Source organism: Aulonocara sp. 'chitande type north' Nkhata Bay, unplaced genomic scaffold (assembly GCF_057382095.1).
Source record: "Aulonocara sp. 'chitande type north' Nkhata Bay isolate Kocher_YH1m ecotype deep benthic unplaced genomic scaffold, A_spYH_male_GT1.1 unmapped_scaffold_35, whole genome shotgun sequence".
NCBI lineage: Eukaryota > Metazoa > Chordata > Actinopteri > Cichliformes > Cichlidae > Aulonocara > Aulonocara sp. 'chitande type north' Nkhata Bay.
The window spans coordinates 398,510-420,936 of NW_028234367.1; the positions used below are offsets into that span (position 1 = coordinate 398,510).

The 22,427-nt window shown below is 58.2% G+C and overlaps 4 non-coding genes and 6 pseudogenes across 4 annotated transcripts; all 10 read right to left on the reverse strand.

Moving 5' to 3' along the window:
* Positions 1-4,169: 4,169 nt before the first annotated feature.
* LOC147300250 (5S ribosomal RNA) lies at positions 4,170-4,288 on the reverse strand (annotated as a pseudogene).
* A 1,516-nt stretch (positions 4,289-5,804) lies between these two features.
* LOC147300251 (5S ribosomal RNA) lies at positions 5,805-5,916 on the reverse strand (annotated as a pseudogene).
* Positions 5,917-6,540: 624 nt separating this feature from the next.
* LOC147300252 (5S ribosomal RNA) lies at positions 6,541-6,659 on the reverse strand. Its single transcript, XR_015128033.1, has one exon. It is a non-coding gene; the product is annotated as a 5S ribosomal RNA (ribosomal RNA).
* A 2,470-nt stretch (positions 6,660-9,129) lies between these two features.
* LOC147300253 (5S ribosomal RNA) lies at positions 9,130-9,241 on the reverse strand (annotated as a pseudogene).
* Positions 9,242-9,865: 624 nt separating this feature from the next.
* Positions 9,866-9,984, reverse strand: LOC147300254 (5S ribosomal RNA). Its single transcript, XR_015128075.1, has one exon. It is a non-coding gene; the product is annotated as a 5S ribosomal RNA (ribosomal RNA).
* A 4,547-nt stretch (positions 9,985-14,531) lies between these two features.
* LOC147300255 (5S ribosomal RNA) lies at positions 14,532-14,650 on the reverse strand (annotated as a pseudogene).
* A 1,516-nt stretch (positions 14,651-16,166) lies between these two features.
* LOC147300256 (5S ribosomal RNA) lies at positions 16,167-16,278 on the reverse strand (annotated as a pseudogene).
* Positions 16,279-16,902: 624 nt separating this feature from the next.
* Positions 16,903-17,021, reverse strand: LOC147300257 (5S ribosomal RNA). The gene has a single exon (XR_015128034.1). It is a non-coding gene; the product is annotated as a 5S ribosomal RNA (ribosomal RNA).
* A 3,050-nt stretch (positions 17,022-20,071) lies between these two features.
* On the reverse strand, positions 20,072-20,190 carry LOC147300258 (5S ribosomal RNA). The gene has a single exon (XR_015128129.1). It is a non-coding gene; the product is annotated as a 5S ribosomal RNA (ribosomal RNA).
* A 937-nt stretch (positions 20,191-21,127) lies between these two features.
* LOC147300259 (5S ribosomal RNA) lies at positions 21,128-21,246 on the reverse strand (annotated as a pseudogene).
* Positions 21,247-22,427: the final 1,181 nt, after the last annotated feature.

Genomic DNA, 22,427 nt, shown 5'->3' on the forward strand with positions numbered 1-22,427 from the left:
AGTGGCCTCAGCCAGCAGCCACAGGCCCTGGTGTGGTCTAAGTGGCCTCAGCCAGTGCCACAGGCCCTGGTGTGGTGTAAGTGGCCTGAGTAAGAGCCACAGGCCCTGGTGTGGTGTAAGTGGCCTCAGCCAGCAGCCACAGGCCCTGGTGTGGTGTAAGTGGCCTGAGCAAGTGCCACAGGCCCTGGTGTGGTGTAAGTGGCCTAAGCCAGAGCCACAGGCCCTGGTGTGGTGTAAGTGGCCTGAGCAAGAGCCACAGGGCCTGGTTTGGTGAAGATGGCCTGGGCCAGAAGCGCAGGGCCTGGTGTGATGTGAGTGGCCTGAGCAAGAGCCACAGGCCCTGGTGTGGTGTAAGTGGCCTCAGCCAGCAGCCACAGGCCCTGGTGTGGTGTAAGTCGCCTCAGCCAGAAGCCACAGGCACTGGTGTGGTGTAAGTGGCCTCAGCCAGCAGCAAAAGGGCCCTGGTGTGGTGTAAGTCGCCTCAGCCAGCAGCCACAGGCCCTGGTGTGGTGTAGATGGCCTCAGCCAGCAGCCACAGGCCCTGGTGTGGTGTAAGTGGCCTCAGCCAGAAGCACAGGGCCTGGTGTGATATGAGTGGCCTGAGCAAGAGCCACAGGCCCTGGTGTGGTGTAAGTGGCCTGAGCAAGAGCCACAGGCCCTGGTGTGGTGTAAGTGGCCTGAGCAAGAGCCACAGGCCCTGGTGTGGTGTAGGTGGCCTCAGCCAGCAGCCACAGGCCCTGGTGTGGTGTAGGTGGCCTCAGCCAGCAGCCACAAGCCCTTGTGTGGTGTAAGTGGCCTCAGCCAGCAGCCACAGGCCCTGGTGTGGTGTAAGTGGCCTGAGCAAGTGCCACAGGCCCTGGTGTGGTGTAAGTGGCCTAAGCCAGAGCCACAGGCCCTGGTGTGGTGTAAGTGGCCTGAGCAAGAGCCACAGGGCCTGGTTTGGTGAAGATGGCCTGGGCCAGAAGCGCAGGGCCTGGTGTGATGTGAGTGGCCTGAGCAAGAGCCACAGGCCCTGGTGTGGTGTAAGTGGCCTCAGCCAGCAGCCACAGGCCCTGGTGTGGTGTAAGTCGCCTCAGCCAGAAGCCACAGGCACTGGTGTGGTGTAAGTGGCCTCAGCCAGCAGCAAAAGGGCCCTGGTGTGGTGTAAGTCGCCTCAGCCAGCAGCCACAGGCCCTGGTGTGGTGTAGATGGCCTCAGCCAGCAGCCACAGGCCCTGGTGTGGTGTAAGTGGCCTCAGCCAGAAGCACAGGGCCTGGTGTGATATGAGTGGCCTGAGCAAGAGCCACAGGCCCTGGTGTGGTGTAAGTGGCCTGAGCAAGAGCCACAGGCCCTGGTGTGGTGTAAGTGGCCTGAGCAAGAGCCACAGGCCCTGGTGTGGTGTAGGTGGCCTCAGCCAGCAGCCACAGGCCCTGGTGTGGTGTAGGTGGCCTCAGCCAGCAGCCACAAGCCCTTGTGTGGTGTAAGTGGCCTCAGCCAGCAGCCACAGGCCCTGGTGTGGTGTAAGTGGCCTCAGCCAGTGCCACAGGCCCTGGTGTGATGTTAGTGGCCTGAGCAAGAGCCACAGACCCTGGTGTGGTGTAATTGGCCTCAATAGCAACTAAGGCCCTGGTGTGGTGTATGTGGCCTCAGCCAGCAGCCACAGGCCCTGGTGTGGTGTAACTGGCCTCAGCCAGCAGCCACAGGCCCTGGTGTGGTGTAAGTGGCCTCAGCCAGAGCCACAGGCCCTGATGTGGTGTAAGTCGCCTCAGCCAGAAGCCACAGGCACTGGTGTGGTGTAAGTGGCCTCAGCCAGCAGCAACAGGCCCTGGTGTGGTGTAAGTCGCCTCAGCAAGCAGCCACAGGCCCTGGTGTGGTGTAGGTGGCCTCAGCCAGCAGCCACAGGCCCTGGTGTGGTGTAAGTGGCCTCAGCCAGCAGCCACAGGCCCTGGTGTGGTCTAAGTGGCCTCAGCAAGAGCCACAGACCCTGGTGTGGTGTAATTGGCCTCAATAGCAACTAAGGCCCTGATGTGGTGTAAGTCGCCTCAGCCAGAAGCCACAGGCACTGGTGTGGTGTAAGTGGCCTCAGCCAGCAGCAACAGGCCCTGGTGTGGTGTAAGTCGCCTCAGCAAGCAGCCACAGGCCCTGGTGTGGTGTAGGTGGCCTCAGCCAGCAGCCACAGGCCCTGGTGTGGTGTAAGTGGCCTCAGCCAGCAGCCACAGGCCCTGGTGTGGTGTAGGTGGCCTCAGCAAGAGCCACAGACCCTGGTGTGGTGTAATTGGCCTCAATAGCAACTAAGGCCCTGGTGTGGTGTATGTGGCCTCAGGCAGCAGCCACAGGCCCTGTTGTGGTGTAACTGGCCTCAGCCAGAGCCACAGGCCCTGATGTGGTGTAAGTGGCCCCAGCCGGTCACTCAGGCCCTGGTGTGGTGTAGGTGGCCTCAGCCAGCCGCCACAGGCCCTGGTGTGGTGTAAGTGGCCTCAGCCAGCAGCCACAGGCCCTGGTGTGGTGTAAGTGGCCTCAGCCAGCAGCCACAGGCCCTGGTGTGGTGTAAGTGGCCTGAGCAAGAGCCACAGGCCCTGGTGTGGTGTAAGTGGCCTGAGCAAAAGCCACATGCCCTGGTGTGGTGTAAGTGGTCTCAGCCAGCAGCCACAGGCCCTGGTGTGGTGTAGGTGGCCTCAGCCAGCAGCCAAAGGCCCTTGTGTGGTGTAAGTGGCCTCAGCCAGCAGCCACAGGCCCTGGTGTGGTGTAAGTGGCCTCAGCCAGTGCCACAGGCCCTGGTGTGGTGTAAGTGGCCTGAGCAAGAGCCACAGACCCTGGTGTGGTGTAATTGGCCTCAATAGCAACTAAGGCCCTGGTGTGGTGTAGGTGGCCTCAGCCAGCAGCCACAGGCCCTTGTGTGGTGTAAGTGGCCTCAGCCACTAGCCACAGGCCCTGGTGTGGTGTAACTGGCCTGAGCAAGAGCCACAGGCCCTGTTGTGGTGTAGATGGCCTCAGCCAGCAGCCACAGGCCCTGGTGTGGTCTAAGTGGCCTCAGCCAGAAGCACAGGGCCTGGTGTGATATGAGTGGCCTGAGCAAGAGCCACAGGCCCTGGTGTGGTGTAAGTGGCCTGAGCAAGAGCCACAGGCCCTGGTGTGGTGTAGGTGGCCTCAGCCAGCAGCCACAGGCCCTGGTGTGGTGTAGGTGGCCTCAGCCAGCAGCCACAAGCCCTTGTGTGGTGTAAGTGGCCTCAGCCAGCAGCCACAGGCCCTGGTGTGGTGTAAGTGGCCTCAGCCAGTGCCACAGGCCCTGGTGTGGTGTAAGTGGCCTGAGCAAGAGCCACAGACCCTGCTGTGGTGTAATTGGCCTCAATAGCAACTAAGGCCCTGGTGTGGTGTAGGTGGCCTCAGCCAGCAGCCACAGGCCCTTGTGTGGTGTAAGTGGCCTCAGCCAGCAGCCACAGGCCCTGGTGTGGTGTAACTGGCCTGAGCAAGAGCCACAGGCCCTGTTGTGGTGTAGATGGCCTCAGCCAGCAGCCACAGGCCCTGGTGTGGTCTAAGTGGCCTCAGCCAGAAGCACAGGGCCTGGTGTGATATGAGTGCCCTGAGCAAGAGCCACAGGCCCTGGTGTGGTGTAAGTGGCCTGAGCAAGAGCCACAGGCCCTGGTGTGGTGTAGGTGGCCTCAGCCAGCAGCCACAGGCCCTGGTGTGGTGTAGGTGGCCTCAGCCAGCAGCCACAAGCCCTTGTGTGGTGTAAGTGGCCTCAGCCAGCAGCCACAGGCCCTGGTGTGGTGTAAGTGGCCTCAGCCAGTGCCACAGGCCCTGGTGTGGTGTAAGTGGCCTGAGCAAGAGCCACAGACCATGGTGTGGTGTAATTGGCCTCAATAGCAACTAAGGCCCTGGTGTGGTGTAAGTGGCCTCAGCCAGCAGCCACAGGCCCTGGTGTGGTGTAAGTGGCCTCAGCCAGCAGCCACAGGCCCTGGTGTGGTGTAAGTGGCCTCAGCCAGAGCCACAGGCCCTGATGTGGTGTAAGTGGCCCCAGCCGGTCACTCAGGCCCTGGTGTGGTGTAGGTGGCATCAGCTAGCAGCACAAGACATTGGAAAACAGCCAAAAGCAATGTCGTTAATGTGCCCTCATTAATGGGCAGCTGCTTTTGGTCTTTTAATACACCCCTTCTCTGGATCAAAAGCGGTTCAATGACATGAAAATGAAAGGCTTACAGCACCAGGTATTCCCAGGGAGTCTCCCATCCAAGTACTAACCAAGCCCAGCCCTGCTCAGCTTCCGAGATCAGACGAGGTCGGGCGTGCTCAGGGTGGTATGGCCGTAAGCTGCTGGCCCCAGCACAATGTCTCAATTTATGGATTCAGGTGATTAGGTGGCAAGTACCTGAAGTTACGAAGACAATCCTATAACCCTACCTTCATGTTTGCATAATACCCTAACCCAAAGGCTCAGTTTAGCATTTATCCAACAGCACAGGCCCTGGATTGTTGAAGATGGCCTCAGGAACCAGCACAGGGCCTGGTGTGTTGTACATGGCCACAGCTAGCAGCACAGGGCCTGGTTTGGTGAAGATGGCCTCGGCCAGAAGCGCAGGGCCTGGTGTGATGTGAGTGGCCTGAGCAAGAGCCACAGGCCCTGGTGTGGTGTAAGTGGCCTGAGCAAGAGCCACAGGCCCTGGTGTGGTGTAAGTGGCCTCAATAGCAAATAAGGCCCTGGTGTGGTGTAAGTGGCCTCAGCCAGCAGCCACAGGCCCTGGTGTGGTGTAAGTGGCCTCAGCCAGTGCCACAGGCCCTGGTGTGGTGTAAGTGGCCTGAGCAAGAGCCAAAGACCCTGGTGTGGTGTAATTGGCCTCAATAGCAACTAAGGCCCTGGTGTGGTGTAAGTGGCCAGAAGCGCAGGGCCTGGTGTGATGTGAGTGGCCTGAGCAAGAGCCACAGACCCTGGTGTGGTGTAATTGGCCTCAATAGCAACTAAGGCCCTGGTGTGGTGTATGTGGCCTCAGCCAGCAGCCACAGGCCCTGGTGTGGTGTAACTGGCCTCAGCCAGCAGCCACAGGCCCTGGTGTGGTGTAAGTGGCCTCAGCCAGAGCCACAGGCCCTGATGTGGTGTAAGTCGCCTCAGCCAGCAGCCACAGGCCCTGGTATGGTGTAAGTGGCCTCAGCCAGCAGCCACAGGCCCTGGTGTGGTCTAAGTGGCCTCAGCAAGAGCCACAGACCCTGGTGTGGTGTAATTGGCCTCAGCCAGAGCCACAGGCCCTGATGTGGTGTAAGTGGCCTCAGCCAGAGCCACAGGCCCTGGTGTGGTGTAACTGGCCTCAATAGCAAATAAGGCCCTGATGTGGTGTAAGTGGCCTCAGCCAGAGCCACAGACCCTGGTGTGGTGTAATTGGCCTCAGCCAGAGCCACAGGCCCTGGTGTGGTGTAGGTGGCCTCAGCCAGCCGCCACAGGCCCTGGTGTGGTGTAAGTGGCCTCAGCCAGCAGCCACAGGCCCTGGTGTGGTGTAAGTGGCCTGAGCAAGAGCCACAGACCATGGTGTGGTGTAATTGGCCTCAATAGCAACTAAGGCCCTGGTGTGGTGTAGGTGGCCTCAGCCAGCAGCCACAGGCCCTGGTGTGGTGTAAGTGGCCTCAGCCAGAGCCACAGGCCCTGATGTGGTGTAAGTGGCCCCAGCCGGTCACTCAGGCCCTGGTGTGGTGTAGGTGGCATCAGCTAGCAGCACAAGACATTGGAAAAGAGCCAAAAGCAATGTCGTTAATGTGCCCTCATTAATGGGCAGCTGCTTTTGGTCTTTTAATACACCCCTTCTCTGGATCAAAAGCGGTTCAATGACATGAAAATGAAAAGCTTACAGCACCAGGTATTCCCAGGCCATCCAAGTACTAACCAAGCCCAGCCCTGCTCAGCTTCCGAGATCAGACGAGGTCAGGCGTGCTCAGGGTGGTATGGCCGTAAGCTGCTGGCCCCAGCACAATGTCTCAATTTATGGATTCAGGTGATTAGGTGGCAAGTACCTGAAGTTACGAAGACAATCCTATAACCCTACCTTCATGTTTGCATAATACCCTAACCCAAAGGCTCAGTTTAGCATTTATCCAACAGCACAGGCCCTGGATTGTTGAAGATGGCCTCAGGAACCAGCACAGGGCCTGGTGTGTTGTACATGGCCACAGCTAGCAGCACAGGGCCTGGTTTGGTGAAGATGGCCTCGGCCAGAAGCGCAGGGCCTGGTGTGATGTGAGTGGCCTGAGCAAGAGCCACAGGCCCTGGTGTGGTGTAAGTGGCCTCAGCCAGCAGCCACAGGCCCTGGTGTGGTGTAAGTCGCCTCAGCCAGAACCCACAGGCCCTGGTGTGGTGTAACTGGACTCAGCCAGAGCCACAGCCCCTGATGTGGTGTAAGTGGCCCCAGCCGGTCACTCAGGCCCTGGTGTGGTGTAGGTGGCATCAGCTAGCAGCACAAGACATTGGAAAAGAGCCAAAAGCAATGTGATTAATGTGCCCTTATTAATGGGCAGCTGCTTTTGGTCTTTTAATACACCCCTTCTCTGGATCAAAAGCGGTTCAATGACATGAAAATGAAAGGCTTACAGCACCAGGTATTCCCAGGCAGTCTCCCATCCAAGTACTAACCAAGCCCAGCCCTGCTTAGCTTCCGAGATCAGACGAGGTCGGGCGTGCTCAGGGTGGTATGGCCGTAAGCTGCTGGCTCCAGCACAATGTCTCAATTTATGGATTCAAGTGATTAGGTGGCAAGTACCTGGAGTTACGAAGACAATGCTATAACCATACCTGCATGTTTGCATAATACCCTAACCCAAAGGCTCAGTTTGGCATTTATCCAACAGCACAGGCCCTGGATTGTTGAAGATGGCCTCAGGAAACCAGCACAGGGCCTGGTGTGTTGTACATGGCCACAGCAAGGAGCACAGGGCCTGGTTTGGTGAAGATGGCCTCGGCCAGAAGCGCAGGGCCTGGTGTGATGTGAGTGGCCTGAGCAAGAGCCACAGGCCTTGGTGTGGTGTAAGTGGCCTCAGCCAGCAGCCACAGGCCCTGGTGTGGTGTAAGTCGCCTCAGCCAGAAGCCACAGGCACTGGTGTGGTGTAAGTGGCCTCAGCCAGCAGCCACAGGCCCTGGTGTGGTGTAGGTGGCCTCAGCCAGCAGCCACAAGCCCTTGTGTGGTGTAAGTGGCCTCAGCCAGCAGCCACAGGCCCTGATGTGGTGTAAGTGGCCTCAGCCAGTGCCACAGGCCCTGGTGTGGTGTAAGTCGCCTCAGCCAGCAGCCACAGGCCCTGGTGTGGTGTAGGTGGCCTCAGCCAGCAGCCACAGGACCTTGTGTGGTGTAATTGGCCTCAATAGCAACTAAGGCCCTGGTGTGGTGTAGGTGGCCTAAGCCAGCAGCCACAGGCCCTGGTGTGGTGTAAGTGGCCTCAGCCAGTGCCACAGGCCCTGGTGTGGTGTAAGTGGCCTGAGCAAGAGCCACAGACCCTGGTGTGGTGTAATTGGCCTCAATAGCAACTAAGGCCCTGGTGTGGTGTAGGTTGCCTCAGCCAGCAGCCACAGGCCCTGGTATGGTGTAAGTGGCCTCAGCCAGCAGCCACAGGCCCTGGTGTGGTGTAAGTGGCCAGAAGCGCAGGGCCTGGTGTGATGTGAGTGGCCTGAGAGAGAGCCACAGACCCTGGTGTGGTGTAATTGGCCTCAATAGCAACTAAGGCCCTGGTGTGGTGTATGTGGCCTCAGCCAGCAACCACAGGCCCTGGTGTGGTGTAACTGGCCTCAGCCAGCAGCCACAGGCCCTGGTGTGGTGTAAGTGGCCTCAGCCAGAGCCACAGGCCCTGATGTGGTGTAAGTCGCCTCAGCTAGCAGCACAGGGCCTGGTTTGGTGAAGATGGCCTCGGCCAGAAGCACAGGACCTGGTTTGATATGAGTGGCCTGAGCCAGCAGCCACAGGCCCTGGTGTGGTGTAAGTGGCCTAAGCCAGCAGCAACAGGCCCTGGTGTGGTGTAAGTGGCCTCAGCCAGAAGCCACAGGCACTGGTGTGGTGTAAGTGGCCTCAGCCAGCAGCAACAGGCCCTGGTGTGGTGTAAGTCGCCTCAGCAAGCAGCCACAGGCCCTGGTGTGGTGTAGGTGGTCTCAGCCAGCAGCCACAGGCCCTGGTGTGGTGTAAGTGGCCTCAGCCAGCAGCCACAGGCCCTGGTGTGGTGTAAGTGGCCTCAGCAAGAGCCACAGACCCTGGTGTGGTGTAATTGGCCTAAGCCAGAGCCACAGGCCCTGTTGTGGTGTAAGTGGCCTGAGCAAGAACCACAGGGCCTGGTTTGGTGAAGATGGCCTCGGCCAGAAGCGCAGGGCCTGGTGTGATGTGAGTGGCCTGAGCAAGAGCCACAGGCCCTGGTGTGGTGTAAGTGGCCTCAGCCAGCAGCCACAGGCCCTGGTGTGGTGTAAGTCGCCTCAGCCAGAAGCCACAGGCACTGGTGTGGTGTAAGTGGCCTCAGCCAGCAGCCACAGGCCCTGGTGTGGTCTAAGTGGCCTCAGCAAGAGCCACAGACCCTGGTGTGGTGTAATTGGCCTCAGCCAGAGCCACAGGCCCTGATGTGGTGTAAGTGGCCTCAGCCAGAGCCACAGGCCCTGGTGTGGTGTAACTGGCCTCAATAGCAAATAAGGCCCTGATGTGGTGTAAGTGGCCTCAGCCAGAGCCACAGACCCTGGTGTGGTGTAATTGGCCTCAGCCAGAGCCACAGGCCCTGGTGTGGTGTAGGTGGCCTCAGCCAGCCGCCACAGGCCCTGGTGTGGTGTAAGTGGCCTCAGCCAGCAGCCACAGGCCCTGGTGTGGTGTAAGTGGCCTGAGCAAGAGCCACAGACCATGGTGTGGTGTAATTGGCCTCAATAGCAACTAAGGCCCTGGTGTGGTGTAGGTGGCCTCAGCCAGCAGCCACAGGCCCTGGTGTGGTGTAAGTGGCCTCAGCCAGAGCCACAGGCCCTGATGTGGTGTAAGTGGCCCCAGCCGGTCACTCAGGCCCTGGTGTGGTGTAGGTGGCATCAGCTAGCAGCACAAGACATTGGAAAAGAGCCAAAAGCAATGTCGTTAATGTGCCCTCATTAATGGGCAGCTGCTTTTGGTCTTTTAATACACCCCTTCTCTGGATCAAAAGCGGTTCAATGACATGAAAATGAAAAGCTTACAGCACCAGGTATTCCCAGGCCATCCAAGTACTAACCAAGCCCAGCCCTGCTCAGCTTCCGAGATCAGACGAGGTCAGGCGTGCTCAGGGTGGTATGGCCGTAAGCTGCTGGCCCCAGCACAATGTCTCAATTTATGGATTCAGGTGATTAGGTGGCAAGTACCTGAAGTTACGAAGACAATCCTATAACCCTACCTTCATGTTTGCATAATACCCTAACCCAAAGGCTCAGTTTAGCATTTATCCAACAGCACAGGCCCTGGATTGTTGAAGATGGCCTCAGGAACCAGCACAGGGCCTGGTGTGTTGTACATGGCCACAGCTAGCAGCACAGGGCCTGGTTTGGTGAAGATGGCCTCGGCCAGAAGCGCAGGGCCTGGTGTGATGTGAGTGGCCTGAGCAAGAGCCACAGGCCCTGGTGTGGTGTAAGTGGCCTCAGCCAGCAGCCACAGGCCCTGGTGTGGTGTAAGTCGCCTCAGCCAGAACCCACAGGCCCTGGTGTGGTGTAACTGGACTCAGCCAGAGCCACAGCCCCTGATGTGGTGTAAGTGGCCCCAGCCGGTCACTCAGGCCCTGGTGTGGTGTAGGTGGCATCAGCTAGCAGCACAAGACATTGGAAAAGAGCCAAAAGCAATGTGATTAATGTGCCCTTATTAATGGGCAGCTGCTTTTGGTCTTTTAATACACCCCTTCTCTGGATCAAAAGCGGTTCAATGACATGAAAATGAAAGGCTTACAGCACCAGGTATTCCCAGGCAGTCTCCCATCCAAGTACTAACCAAGCCCAGCCCTGCTTAGCTTCCGAGATCAGACGAGGTCAGGCGTGCTCAGGGTGGTATGGCCGTAAGCTGCTGGCTCCAGCACAATGTCTCAATTTATGGATTCAAGTGATTAGGTGGCAAGTACCTGGAGTTACGAAGACAATGCTATAACCATACCTGCATGTTTGCATAATACCCTAACCCAAAGGCTCAGTTTGGCATTTATCCAACAGCACAGGCCCTGGATTGTTGAAGATGGCCTCAGGAAACCAGCACAGGGCCTGGTGTGTTGTACATGGCCACAGCAAGGAGCACAGGGCCTGGTTTGGTGAAGATGGCCTCGGCCAGAAGCGCAGGGCCTGGTGTGATGTGAGTGGCCTGAGCAAGAGCCACAGGCCTTGGTGTGGTGTAAGTGGCCTCAGCCAGCAGCCACAGGCCCTGGTGTGGTGTAAGTCGCCTCAGCCAGAAGCCACAGGCACTGGTGTGGTGTAAGTGGCCTCAGCCAGCAGCCACAGGCCCTGGTGTGGTGTAGGTGGCCTCAGCCAGCAGCCACAAGCCCTTGTGTGGTGTAAGTGGCCTCAGCCAGCAGCCACAGGCCCTGATGTGGTGTAAGTGGCCTCAGCCAGTGCCACAGGCCCTGGTGTGGTGTAAGTCGCCTCAGCCAGCAGCCACAGGCCCTGGTGTGGTGTAGGTGGCCTCAGCCAGCAGCCACAGGACCTTGTGTGGTGTAATTGGCCTCAATAGCAACTAAGGCCCTGGTGTGGTGTAGGTGGCCTAAGCCAGCAGCCACAGGCCCTGGTGTGGTGTAAGTGGCCTCAGCCAGTGCCACAGGCCCTGGTGTGGTGTAAGTGGCCTGAGCAAGAGCCACAGACCCTGGTGTGGTGTAATTGGCCTCAATAGCAACTAAGGCCCTGGTGTGGTGTAGGTTGCCTCAGCCAGCAGCCACAGGCCCTGGTATGGTGTAAGTGGCCTCAGCCAGCAGCCACAGGCCCTGGTGTGGTGTAAGTGGCCAGAAGCGCAGGGCCTGGTGTGATGTGAGTGGCCTGAGAGAGAGCCACAGACCCTGGTGTGGTGTAATTGGCCTCAATAGCAACTAAGGCCCTGGTGTGGTGTATGTGGCCTCAGCCAGCAACCACAGGCCCTGGTGTGGTGTAACTGGCCTCAGCCAGCAGCCACAGGCCCTGGTGTGGTGTAAGTGGCCTCAGCCAGAGCCACAGGCCCTGATGTGGTGTAAGTCGCCTCAGCTAGCAGCACAGGGCCTGGTTTGGTGAAGATGGCCTCGGCCAGAAGCACAGGACCTGGTTTGATATGAGTGGCCTGAGCCAGCAGCCACAGGCCCTGGTGTGGTGTAAGTGGCCTAAGCCAGCAGCAACAGGCCCTGGTGTGGTGTAAGTGGCCTCAGCCAGAAGCCACAGGCACTGGTGTGGTGTAAGTGGCCTCAGCCAGCAGCAACAGGCCCTGGTGTGGTGTAAGTCGCCTCAGCAAGCAGCCACAGGCCCTGGTGTGGTGTAGGTGGTCTCAGCCAGCAGCCACAGGCCCTGGTGTGGTGTAAGTGGCCTCAGCCAGCAGCCACAGGCCCTGGTGTGGTGTAAGTGGCCTCAGCAAGAGCCACAGACCCTGGTGTGGTGTAATTGGCCTAAGCCAGAGCCACAGGCCCTGTTGTGGTGTAAGTGGCCTGAGCAAGAACCACAGGGCCTGGTTTGGTGAAGATGGCCTCGGCCAGAAGCGCAGGGCCTGGTGTGATGTGAGTGGCCTGAGCAAGAGCCACAGGCCCTGGTGTGGTGTAAGTGGCCTCAGCCAGCAGCCACAGGCCCTGGTGTGGTGTAAGTCGCCTCAGCCAGAAGCCACAGGCACTGGTGTGGTGTAAGTGGCCTCAGCCAGCAGCAAAAGGGCCCTGGTGTGGTGTAAGTCGCCTCAGCCAGCAGCCACAGGCCCTGGTGTGGTGTAGGTGGCCTCAGCCAGCAGCCACAGGCCCTGGTGTGGTGTAAGTGGCCTCAGCCAGTGCCACAGGCCCTGGTGTGGTGTAAGTGGCCTGAGCAAGAGCCACAGACCATGGTGTGGTGTAATTGGCCTCAATAGTAGTGATGGGACGTTCTGTATCGAGGCTTCGGAGCGTGTGTCGAGTAATGGAGGGGGCGTTTCCGCGAAGCGCGTATCGAGGCTTGCTTCATTTATGGGAGGAGCTGAAAATGATGACGTCCGAAGCCTCGCTGCCCGGCTGTACCACGTGACTGGTTCATGAAGCGGTTCGAACTTTGCCGCAAATAATCATTTTCCATACTGCCAGCATAAATATACACAGTATACTGCCATCACTACAATATACATGTTTTACACACTCCTTTTGTTGTTGACATTTACAGGCTGTGTGCAAAATGCCACACTCTTCAAATTCATGCCAGCTAATTATTTTTACGTCCAGTAGGTGTCCTGCTAGAGCAAATGAAGCTTCATGAAGCTTCGCGTTGGGGTGAACCAATTGGATGAAAAGCTCCAGTGCTTCATGGGGCTTCATCTGCCCATCACTACTCAATAGCAACTAAGGCCCTGGTGTGGTGTAAGTGGCCTCAGCCAGCAGCCACAGGCCCTGGTGTGGTGTAGGTGGCATCAGCCAGCAGCCACAGGCCCTGGTGTGGTGTAGGTGGCCTCAGCCAGCAGCCACAAGCCCTTGTGTGGTGTAAGTGGCCTCAGCCAGCAGCCACAGGCCCTGGTGTGGTGTAAGTGGCCTCAGCCAGTGCCACAGGCCCTGGTGTGGTGTAAGTGGCCTGAGCAAGAGCCACAGACCATGGTGTGGTGTAATTGGCCTCAATAGCAACTAAGGCCCTGGTGTGGTGTAAGTGGCCTCAGCCAGCAGCCACAGGCCCTGGTGTGGTGTAAGTGGCCTCAGCCAGCAGCCACAGGCCCTGGTGTGGTGTAAGTGGCCTCAGCCAGAGCCACAGGCCCTGGTGTGGTGTAAGTGGCCTCAGCCAGCAGCCACAGGCCCTGGTGTGGTGTAAGTGGCCTGAGCAAGAGCCACAGGCCCTGGTGTGGTGTAAGTGGCCTGAGCAAAAGCCACATGCCCTGGTGTGGTGTAAGTGGTCTCAGCCAGCAGCCACAGGCCCTGGTGTGGTGTAGGTGGCCTCAGCCAGCAGCCAAAGGCCCTTGTGTGGTGTAAGTGGCCTCAGCCAGCAGCCACAGGCCCTGGTGTGGTGTAAGTGGCCTCAGCCAGTGCCACAGGCCCTGGTGTGGTGTAAGTGGCCTGAGCAAGAGCCACAGACCCTGGTGTGGTGTAATTGGCCTCAATAGCAACTAAGGCCCTGGTGTGGTGTAGGTGGCCTCAGCCAGCAGCCACAGGCCCTTGTGTGGTGTAAGTGGCCTCAGCCACTAGCCACAGGCCCTGGTGTGGTGTAACTGGCCTGAGCAAGAGCCACAGGCCCTGTTGTGGTGTAGATGGCCTCAGCCAGCAGCCACAGGCCCTGGTGTGGTCTAAGTGGCCTCAGCCAGAAGCACAGGGCCTGGTGTGATATGAGTGGCCTGAGCAAGAGCCACAGGCCCTGGTGTGGTGTAAGTGGCCTGAGCAAGAGCCACAGGCCCTGGTGTGGTGTAGGTGGCCTCAGCCAGCAGCCACAGGCCCTGGTGTGGTGTAGGTGGCCTCAGCCAGCAGCCACAAGCCCTTGTGTGGTGTAAGTGGCCTCAGCCAGCAGCCACAGGCCCTGGTGTGGTGTAAGTGGCCTCAGCCAGTGCCACAGGCCCTGGTGTGGTGTAAGTGGCCTGAGCAAGAGCCACAGACCCTGCTGTGGTGTAATTGGCCTCAATAGCAACTAAGGCCCTGGTGTGGTGTAGGTGGCCTCAGCCAGCAGCCACAGGCCCTTGTGTGGTGTAAGTGGCCTCAGCCAGCAGCCACAGGCCCTGGTGTGGTGTAACTGGCCTGAGCAAGAGCCACAGGCCCTGTTGTGGTGTAGATGGCCTCAGCCAGCAGCCACAGGCCCTGGTGTGGTCTAAGTGGCCTCAGCCAGAAGCACAGGGCCTGGTGTGATATGAGTGCCCTGAGCAAGAGCCACAGGCCCTGGTGTGGTGTAAGTGGCCTGAGCAAGAGCCACAGGCCCTGGTGTGGTGTAGGTGGCCTCAGCCAGCAGCCACAGGCCCTGGTGTGGTGTAGGTGGCCTCAGCCAGCAGCCACAAGCCCTTGTGTGGTGTAAGTGGCCTCAGCCAGCAGCCACAGGCCCTGGTGTGGTGTAAGTGGCCTCAGCCAGTGCCACAGGCCCTGGTGTGGTGTAAGTGGCCTGAGCAAGAGCCACAGACCATGGTGTGGTGTAATTGGCCTCAATAGCAACTAAGGCCCTGGTGTGGTGTAAGTGGCCTCAGCCAGCAGCCACAGGCCCTGGTGTGGTGTAAGTGGCCTCAGCCAGCAGCCACAGGCCCTGGTGTGGTGTAAGTGGCCTCAGCCAGAGCCACAGGCCCTGATGTGGTGTAAGTGGCCCCAGCCGGTCACTCAGGCCCTGGTGTGGTGTAGGTGGCATCAGCTAGCAGCACAAGACATTGGAAAACAGCCAAAAGCAATGTCGTTAATGTGCCCTCATTAATGGGCAGCTGCTTTTGGTCTTTTAATACACCCCTTCTCTGGATCAAAAGCGGTTCAATGACATGAAAATGAAAGGCTTACAGCACCAGGTATTCCCAGGGAGTCTCCCATCCAAGTACTAACCAAGCCCAGCCCTGCTCAGCTTCCGAGATCAGACGAGGTCGGGCGTGCTCAGGGTGGTATGGCCGTAAGCTGCTGGCCCCAGCACAATGTCTCAATTTATGGATTCAGGTGATTAGGTGGCAAGTACCTGAAGTTACGAAGACAATCCTATAACCCTACCTTCATGTTTGCATAATACCCTAACCCAAAGGCTCAGTTTAGCATTTATCCAACAGCACAGGCCCTGGATTGTTGAAGATGGCCTCAGGAACCAGCACAGGGCCTGGTGTGTTGTACATGGCCACAGCTAGCAGCACAGGGCCTGGTTTGGTGAAGATGGCCTCGGCCAGAAGCGCAGGGCCTGGTGTGATGTGAGTGGCCTGAGCAAGAGCCACAGGCCCTGGTGTGGTGTAAGTGGCCTGAGCAAGAGCCACAGGCCCTGGTGTGGTGTAAGTGGCCTCAATAGCAAATAAGGCCCTGGTGTGGTGTAAGTGGCCTCAGCCAGCAGCCACAGGCCCTGGTGTGGTGTAAGTGGCCTCAGCCAGTGCCACAGGCCCTGGTGTGGTGTAAGTGGCCTGAGCAAGAGCCAAAGACCCTGGTGTGGTGTAATTGGCCTCAATAGCAACTAAGGCCCTGGTGTGGTGTAAGTGGCCAGAAGCGCAGGGCCTGGTGTGATGTGAGTGGCCTGAGCAAGAGCCACAGACCCTGGTGTGGTGTAATTGGCCTCAATAGCAACTAAGGCCCTGGTGTGGTGTATGTGGCCTCAGCCAGCAGCCACAGGCCCTGGTGTGGTGTAACTGGCCTCAGCCAGCAGCCACAGGCCCTGGTGTGGTGTAAGTGGCCTCAGCCAGAGCCACAGGCCCTGATGTGGTGTAAGTCGCCTCAGCCAGCAGCCACAGGCCCTGGTATGGTGTAAGTGGCCTCAGCCAGCAGCCACAGGCCCTGGTGTGGTCTAAGTGGCCTCAGCAAGAGCCACAGACCCTGGTGTGGTGTAATTGGCCTCAGCCAGAGCCACAGGCCCTGATGTGGTGTAAGTGGCCTCAGCCAGAGCCACAGGCCCTGGTGTGGTGTAACTGGCCTCAATAGCAAATAAGGCCCTGATGTGGTGTAAGTGGCCTCAGCCAGAGCCACAGACCCTGGTGTGGTGTAATTGGCCTCAGCCAGAGCCACAGGCCCTGGTGTGGTGTAGGTGGCCTCAGCCAGCCGCCACAGGCCCTGGTGTGGTGTAAGTGGCCTCAGCCAGCAGCCACAGGCCCTGGTGTGGTGTAAGTGGCCTGAGCAAGAGCCACAGACCATGGTGTGGTGTAATTGGCCTCAATAGCAACTAAGGCCCTGGTGTGGTGTAGGTGGCCTCAGCCAGCAGCCACAGGCCCTGGTGTGGTGTAAGTGGCCTCAGCCAGAGCCACAGGCCCTGATGTGGTGTAAGTGGCCCCAGCCGGTCACTCAGGCCCTGGTGTGGTGTAGGTGGCATCAGCTAGCAGCACAAGACATTGGAAAAGAGCCAAAAGCAATGTCGTTAATGTGCCCTCATTAATGGGCAGCTGCTTTTGGTCTTTTAATACACCCCTTCTCTGGATCAAAAGCGGTTCAATGACATGAAAATGAAAAGCTTACAGCACCAGGTATTCCCAGGCCATCCAAGTACTAACCAAGCCCAGCCCTGCTCAGCTTCCGAGATCAGACGAGGTCAGGCGTGCTCAGGGTGGTATGGCCGTAAGCTGCTGGCCCCAGCACAATGTCTCAATTTATGGATTCAGGTGATTAGGTGGCAAGTACCTGAAGTTACGAAGACAATCCTATAACCCTACCTTCATGTTTGCATAATACCCTAACCCAAAGGCTCAGTTTAGCATTTATCCAACAGCACAGGCCCTGGATTGTTGAAGATGGCCTCAGGAACCAGCACAGGGCCTGGTGTGTTGTACATGGCCACAGCTAGCAGCACAGGGCCTGGTTTGGTGAAGATGGCCTCGGCCAGAAGCGCAGGGCCTGGTGTGATGTGAGTGGCCTGAGCAAGAGCCACAGGCCCTGGTGTGGTGTAAGTGGCCTCAGCCAGCAGCCACAGGCCCTGGTGTGGTGTAAGTCGCCTCAGCCAGAACCCACAGGCCCTGGTGTGGTGTAACTGGACTCAGCCAGAGCCACAGCCCCTGATGTGGTGTAAGTGGCCCCAGCCGGTCACTCAGGCCCTGGTGTGGTGTAGGTGGCATCAGCTAGCAGCACAAGACATTGGAAAAGAGCCAAAAGCAATGTGATTAATGTGCCCTTATTAATGGGCAGCTGCTTTTGGTCTTTTAATACACCCCTTCTCTGGATCAAAAGCGGTTCAATGACATGAAAATGAAAGGCTTACAGCACCAGGTATTCCCAGGCAGTCTCCCATCCAAGTACTAACCAAGCCCAGCCCTGCTTAGCTTCCGAGATCAGACGAGGTCGGGCGTGCTCAGGGTGGTATGGCCGTAAGCTGCTGGCTCCAGCACAATGTCTCAATTTATGGATTCAAGTGATTAGGTGGCAAGTACCTGGAGTTACGAAGACAATGCTATAACCATACCTGCATGTTTGCATAATACCCTAACCCAAAGGCTCAGTTTGGCATTTATCCAACAGCACAGGCCCTGGATTGTTGAAGATGGCCTCAGGAAACCAGCACAGGGCCTGGTGTGTTGTACATGGCCACAGCAAGGAGCACAGGGCCTGGTTTGGTGAAGATGGCCTCGGCCAGAAGCGCAGGGCCTGGTGTGATGTGAGTGGCCTGAGCAAGAGCCACAGGCCTTGGTGTGGTGTAAGTGGCCTCAGCCAGCAGCCACAGGCCCTGGTGTGGTGTAAGTCGCCTCAGCCAGAAGCCACAGGCACTGGTGTGGTGTAAGTGGCCTCAGCCAGCAGCCACAGGCCCTGGTGTGGTGTAGGTGGCCTCAGCCAGCAGCCACAAGCCCTTGTGTGGTGTAAGTGGCCTCAGCCAGCAGCCACAGGCCCTGATGTGGTGTAAGTGGCCTCAGCCAGTGCCACAGGCCCTGGTGTGGTGTAAGTCGCCTCAGCCAGCAGCCACAGGCCCTGGTGTGGTGTAGGTGGCCTCAGCCAGCAGCCACAGGACCTTGTGTGGTGTAATTGGCCTCAATAGCAACTAAGGCCCTGGTGTGGTGTAGGTGGCCTAAGCCAGCAGCCACAGGCCCTGGTGTGGTGTAAGTGGCCTCAGCCAGTGCCACAGGCCCTGGTGTGGTGTAAGTGGCCTGAGCAAGAGCCACAGACCCTGGTGTGGTGTAATTGGCCTCAATAGCAACTAAGGCCCTGGTGTGGTGTAGGTTGCCTCAGCCAGCAGCCACAGGCCCTGGTATGGTGTAAGTGGCCTCAGCCAGCAGCCACAGGCCCTGGTGTGGTGTAAGTGGCCAGAAGCGCAGGGCCTGGTGTGATGTGAGTGGCCTGAGAGAGAGCCACAGACCCTGGTGTGGTGTAATTGGCCTCAATAGCAACTAAGGCCCTGGTGTGGTGTATGTGGCCTCAGCCAGCAACCACAGGCCCTGGTGTGGTGTAACTGGCCTCAGCCAGCAGCCACAGGCCCTGGTGTGGTGTAAGTGGCCTCAGCCAGAGCCACAGGCCCTGATGTGGTGTAAGTCGCCTCAGCTAGCAGCACAGGGCCTGGTTTGGTGAAGATGGCCTCGGCCAGAAGCACAGGACCTGGTTTGATATGAGTGGCCTGAGCCAGCAGCCACAGGCCCTGGTGTGGTGTAAGTGGCCTAAGCCAGCAGCAACAGGCCCTGGTGTGGTGTAAGTGGCCTCAGCCAGAAGCCACAGGCACTGGTGTGGTGTAAGTGGCCTCAGCCAGCAGCAACAGGCCCTGGTGTGGTGTAAGTCGCCTCAGCAAGCAGCCACAGGCCCTGGTGTGGTGTAGGTGGTCTCAGCCAGCAGCCACAGGCCCTGGTGTGGTGTAAGTGGCCTCAGCCAGCAGCCACAGGCCCTGGTGTGGTGTAAGTGGCCTCAGCAAGAGCCACAGACCCTGGTGTGGTGTAATTGGCCTAAGCCAGAGCCACAGGCCCTGTTGTGGTGTAAGTGGCCTGAGCAAGAACCACAGGGCCTGGTTTGGTGAAGATGGCCTCGGCCAGAAGCGCAGGGCCTGGTGTGATGTGAGTGGCCTGAGCAAGAGCCACAGGCCCTGGTGTGGTGTAAGTGGCCTCAGCCAGCAGCCACAGGCCCTGGTGTGGTGTAAGTCGCCTCAGCCAGAAGCCACAGGCACTGGTGTGGTGTAAGTGGCCTCAGCCAGCAGCAAAAGGGCCCTGGTGTGGTGTAAGTCGCCTCAGCCAGCAGCCACAGGCCCTGGTGTGGTGTAGGTGGCCTCAGCCAGCAGCCACAGGCCCTGGTGTGGTGTAAGTGGCCTCAGCCAGTGCCACAGGCCCTGGTGTGGTGTAAGTGGCCTGAGCAAGAGCCACAGACCATGGTGTGGTGTAATTGGCCTCAATAGTAGTGATGGGACGTTCTGTATCGAGGCTTCGGAGCGTGTGTCGAGTAATGGAGGGGGCGTTTCCGCGAAGCGCGTATCGAGGCTTGCTTCATTTATGGGAGGAGCTGAAAATGATGACGTCCGAAGCCTCGCTGCCCGGCTGTACCACGTGACTGGTTCATGAAGCGGTTCGAACTTTGCCGCAAATAATCATTTTCCATACTGCCAGCATAAATATACACAGTATACTGCCATCACTACAATATACATGTTTTACACACTCCTTTTGTTGTTGACATTTACAGGCTGTGTGCAAAATGCCACACTCTTCAAATTCATGCCAGCTAATTATTTTTACGTCCAGTAGGTGTCCTGCTAGAGCAAATGAAGCTTCATGAAGCTTCGCGTTGGGGTGAACCAATTGGATGAAAAGCTCCAGTGCTTCATGGGGCTTCATCTGCCCATCACTACTCAATAGCAACTAAGGCCCTGGTGTGGTGTAAGTGGCCTCAGCCAGCAGCCACAGGCCCTGGTGTGGTGTAGGTGGCATCAGCCAGCAGCCACAGGCCCTGGTGTGGTGTAGGTGGCCTCAGCCAGCAGCCACAAGCCCTTGTGTGGTGTAAGTGGCCTCAGCCAGCAGCCACAGGCCCTGGTGTGGTGTAAGTGGCCTCAGCCAGTGCCACAGGCCCTGGTGTGGTGTAAGTGGCCTGAGCAAGAGCCACAGACCATGGTGTGGTGTAATTGGCCTCAATAGCAACTAAGGCCCTGGTGTGGTGTAAGTGGCCTCAGCCAGCAGCCACAGGCCCTGGTGTGGTGTAAGTGGCCTCAGCCAGCAGCCACAGGCCCTGGTGTGGTGTAAGTGGCCTCAGCCAGAGCCACAGGCCCTGATGTGGTGTAAGTGGCCCCAGCCGGTCACTCAGGCCCTGGTGTGGTGTAGGTGGCATCAGCTAGCAGCACAAGACATTGGAAAAGAGCCAAAAGCAATGTCGTTAATGTGCCCTCATTAATGGGCAGCTGCTTTTGGTCTTTTAATACACCCCTTCTCTGGATCAAAAGCGGTTCAATGACATGAAAATGAAAGGCTTACAGCACCAGGTATTCCCAGGCAGTCTCCCATCCAAGTACTAACCAAGCCCAGCCCTGCTTAGCTTCCGAGATCAGACGAGGTCGGGCGTTCTCAGGGTGGTATGGCCGTAAGCTGCTGGCCCCAGCACAATGTCTCAATTTATGGATTCAGGTGATTAGGTGGCAAGTACCTGAAGTTACGAAGACAATCCTATAACCCTACCTTCATGTTTGCATAATACCCTAACCCAAAGGCTCAGTTTAGCATTTATCCAACAGCACAGGCCCTGGATTGTTGAAGATGGCCTCAGGAACCAGCACAGGGCCTGGTGTGTTGTACATGGCCACAGCTAGCAGCACAGGGCCTGGTTTGGTGAAGATGGCCTCGGCCAGAAGCGCAGGGCCTGGTGTGATGTGAGTGGCCTGAGCAAGAGCCACAGGCCCTGGTGTGGTGTAAGTGGCCTGAGCAAGAGCCACAGGCCCTGGTGTGGTGTGAGTGGCCTCAGCCAGCAGCCACAGGCCCTGGTGTGGTCTAAGTGGCCTCAGCCAGTGCCACAGGCCCTGGTGTGGTGTAAGTGGCCTGAGCAAGAGCCACAGACCCTGGTGTGGTGTAAATGGCCTCAATAGCAACTAAGGCCCTCGTGTGGTGTATGTGGCCTCAGCCAGCAGCCACAGGCCCTGGTGTGGTGTAACTGGCCTCAGCCAGCAGCCACAGGCCCTGGTGTGGTGTAAGTGGCCTCAATAGCAACTAAGGCCCTGGTGTGGTGTAAGTGGCCTCAGCCAGCAGCCACAGGCTCTGGTGTGGTGTAACTGGCCTCAGCCAGCAGCCACAGGCCCTGGTGTGGTGTAAGTGGCCTCAGCCAGAGCCACAGGCCCTGATGTGGTGTAAGTGGCCCCAGCCGGTCACTCAGGCCCTGGTGTGGTGTAATTGGCATCAGCTAGCAGCACAAGACATTGGAAAAGAGCCAAAAGCAGTGTCGTTAATGTGCCCTCATTAATGGGTAGCTGCTTTTGGTCTTTTAATACACCCCTTCTCTGGATCAAAAGCGGTTCAATGACATGATAATGAAAGGCTTACAGCACCAGGTACTCCCAGGCAGTCTCCCATCCAAGTACTAACCAAGCCCAGCCCTGCTTAGCTTCCGAGATCAGACGAGGTCGGGCGTGCTCAGTGTGGTATGGCCGTAAGCTGCTGGCTCCAGCACAATGTCTCAATTTATGGATTCAAGTGATTAGGTGGCAAGTACCTGAAGTTACGAAGACAATCCTATAACCATACCTGCATGTTTGCATAATACCCTAACCCAAAGGCTCAGTTTGGCATTTATCCAACAGCACAGGCCCTGGATTGTTGAAGATGGCCTCAGGAACCAGCACAGGGCCTGGTGTGTTGTACATGGCCACAGCTAGCAGCACAGGCCCTGGTGTGGTGTAAGTGGCCTCAGCCAGCAGCCACAGGCCCTGGTGTGGTGTAAGTGGCCTCAGCCAGTGCCACAGGCCCTGGTGTGGTGTAAGTGGCCTGAGCAAGAGCCACAGACCCTGGTGTGGTGTAAGTCGCCTCAGCCAGAAGCCACAGGCACTGGTGTGGTGTAAGTGGCCTCAGCCAGCAGCAAAAGGGCCCTGGTGTGGTGTAAGTGGCCTCAGCCAGTGCCACAGGCCCTGGTGTGGTGTAAGTGGCCTCAGCCAGCAGCAAAAGGGCCCTGGTGTGGTGTAAGTGGCCTCAGCCAGTGCCACAGGCCCTGGTGTGGTGTAAGTGGCCTCAGCCAGCAGCAAAAGGGCCCTGGTGTGGTGTAAGTGGCCTCAGCCAGTGCCACAGGCCCTGGTGTGGTGTAAGTGGCCTGAGCAAGAGCCACAGGCCCTGGTGTGGTGTAGGTGGCCTCAGCCAGCAGCCATAGGGCCTGGTGTGGTGTAAGTGGCCTCAGCCAGCAGCCACAGGCCCTGGTGTGGTGTAAGTGGCCTCAGCAAGAGCCACAGACCCTGGTGTGGTGTAATTGGCCTCAATAGCAACTAAGGCCCTGGTGTGGTGTAAGTGGCCTGAGCAAGAGCCACAGACACTGGTGTGGTGTAATTGGCCTCAATAGCAACTAATGCCCTGGTGTGGTGTAAGTGGCCTCAGCCAGCAGCAACAGGCCCTGGTGTGGTGTAAGTCGCCTCAGCCAGAAGCCACAGGCACTGGTGTGGTTTAAGTGGCCTCAGCCAGCAGCAAAAGGGCCCTGGTGTGGTGTAAGTGGCCTCAGCCAGCAGCCACAGGCCCTGGTGTGGTGTAGGTGGCCTCAGCCAGCAGCCACAGGCCCTGGTGTGGTGTAAGTGGCCTCAGCCAGCAGCCACAGGCCCTGGTGTGGTGTAAGTGGCCTCAGCCAGCAGCCACAGG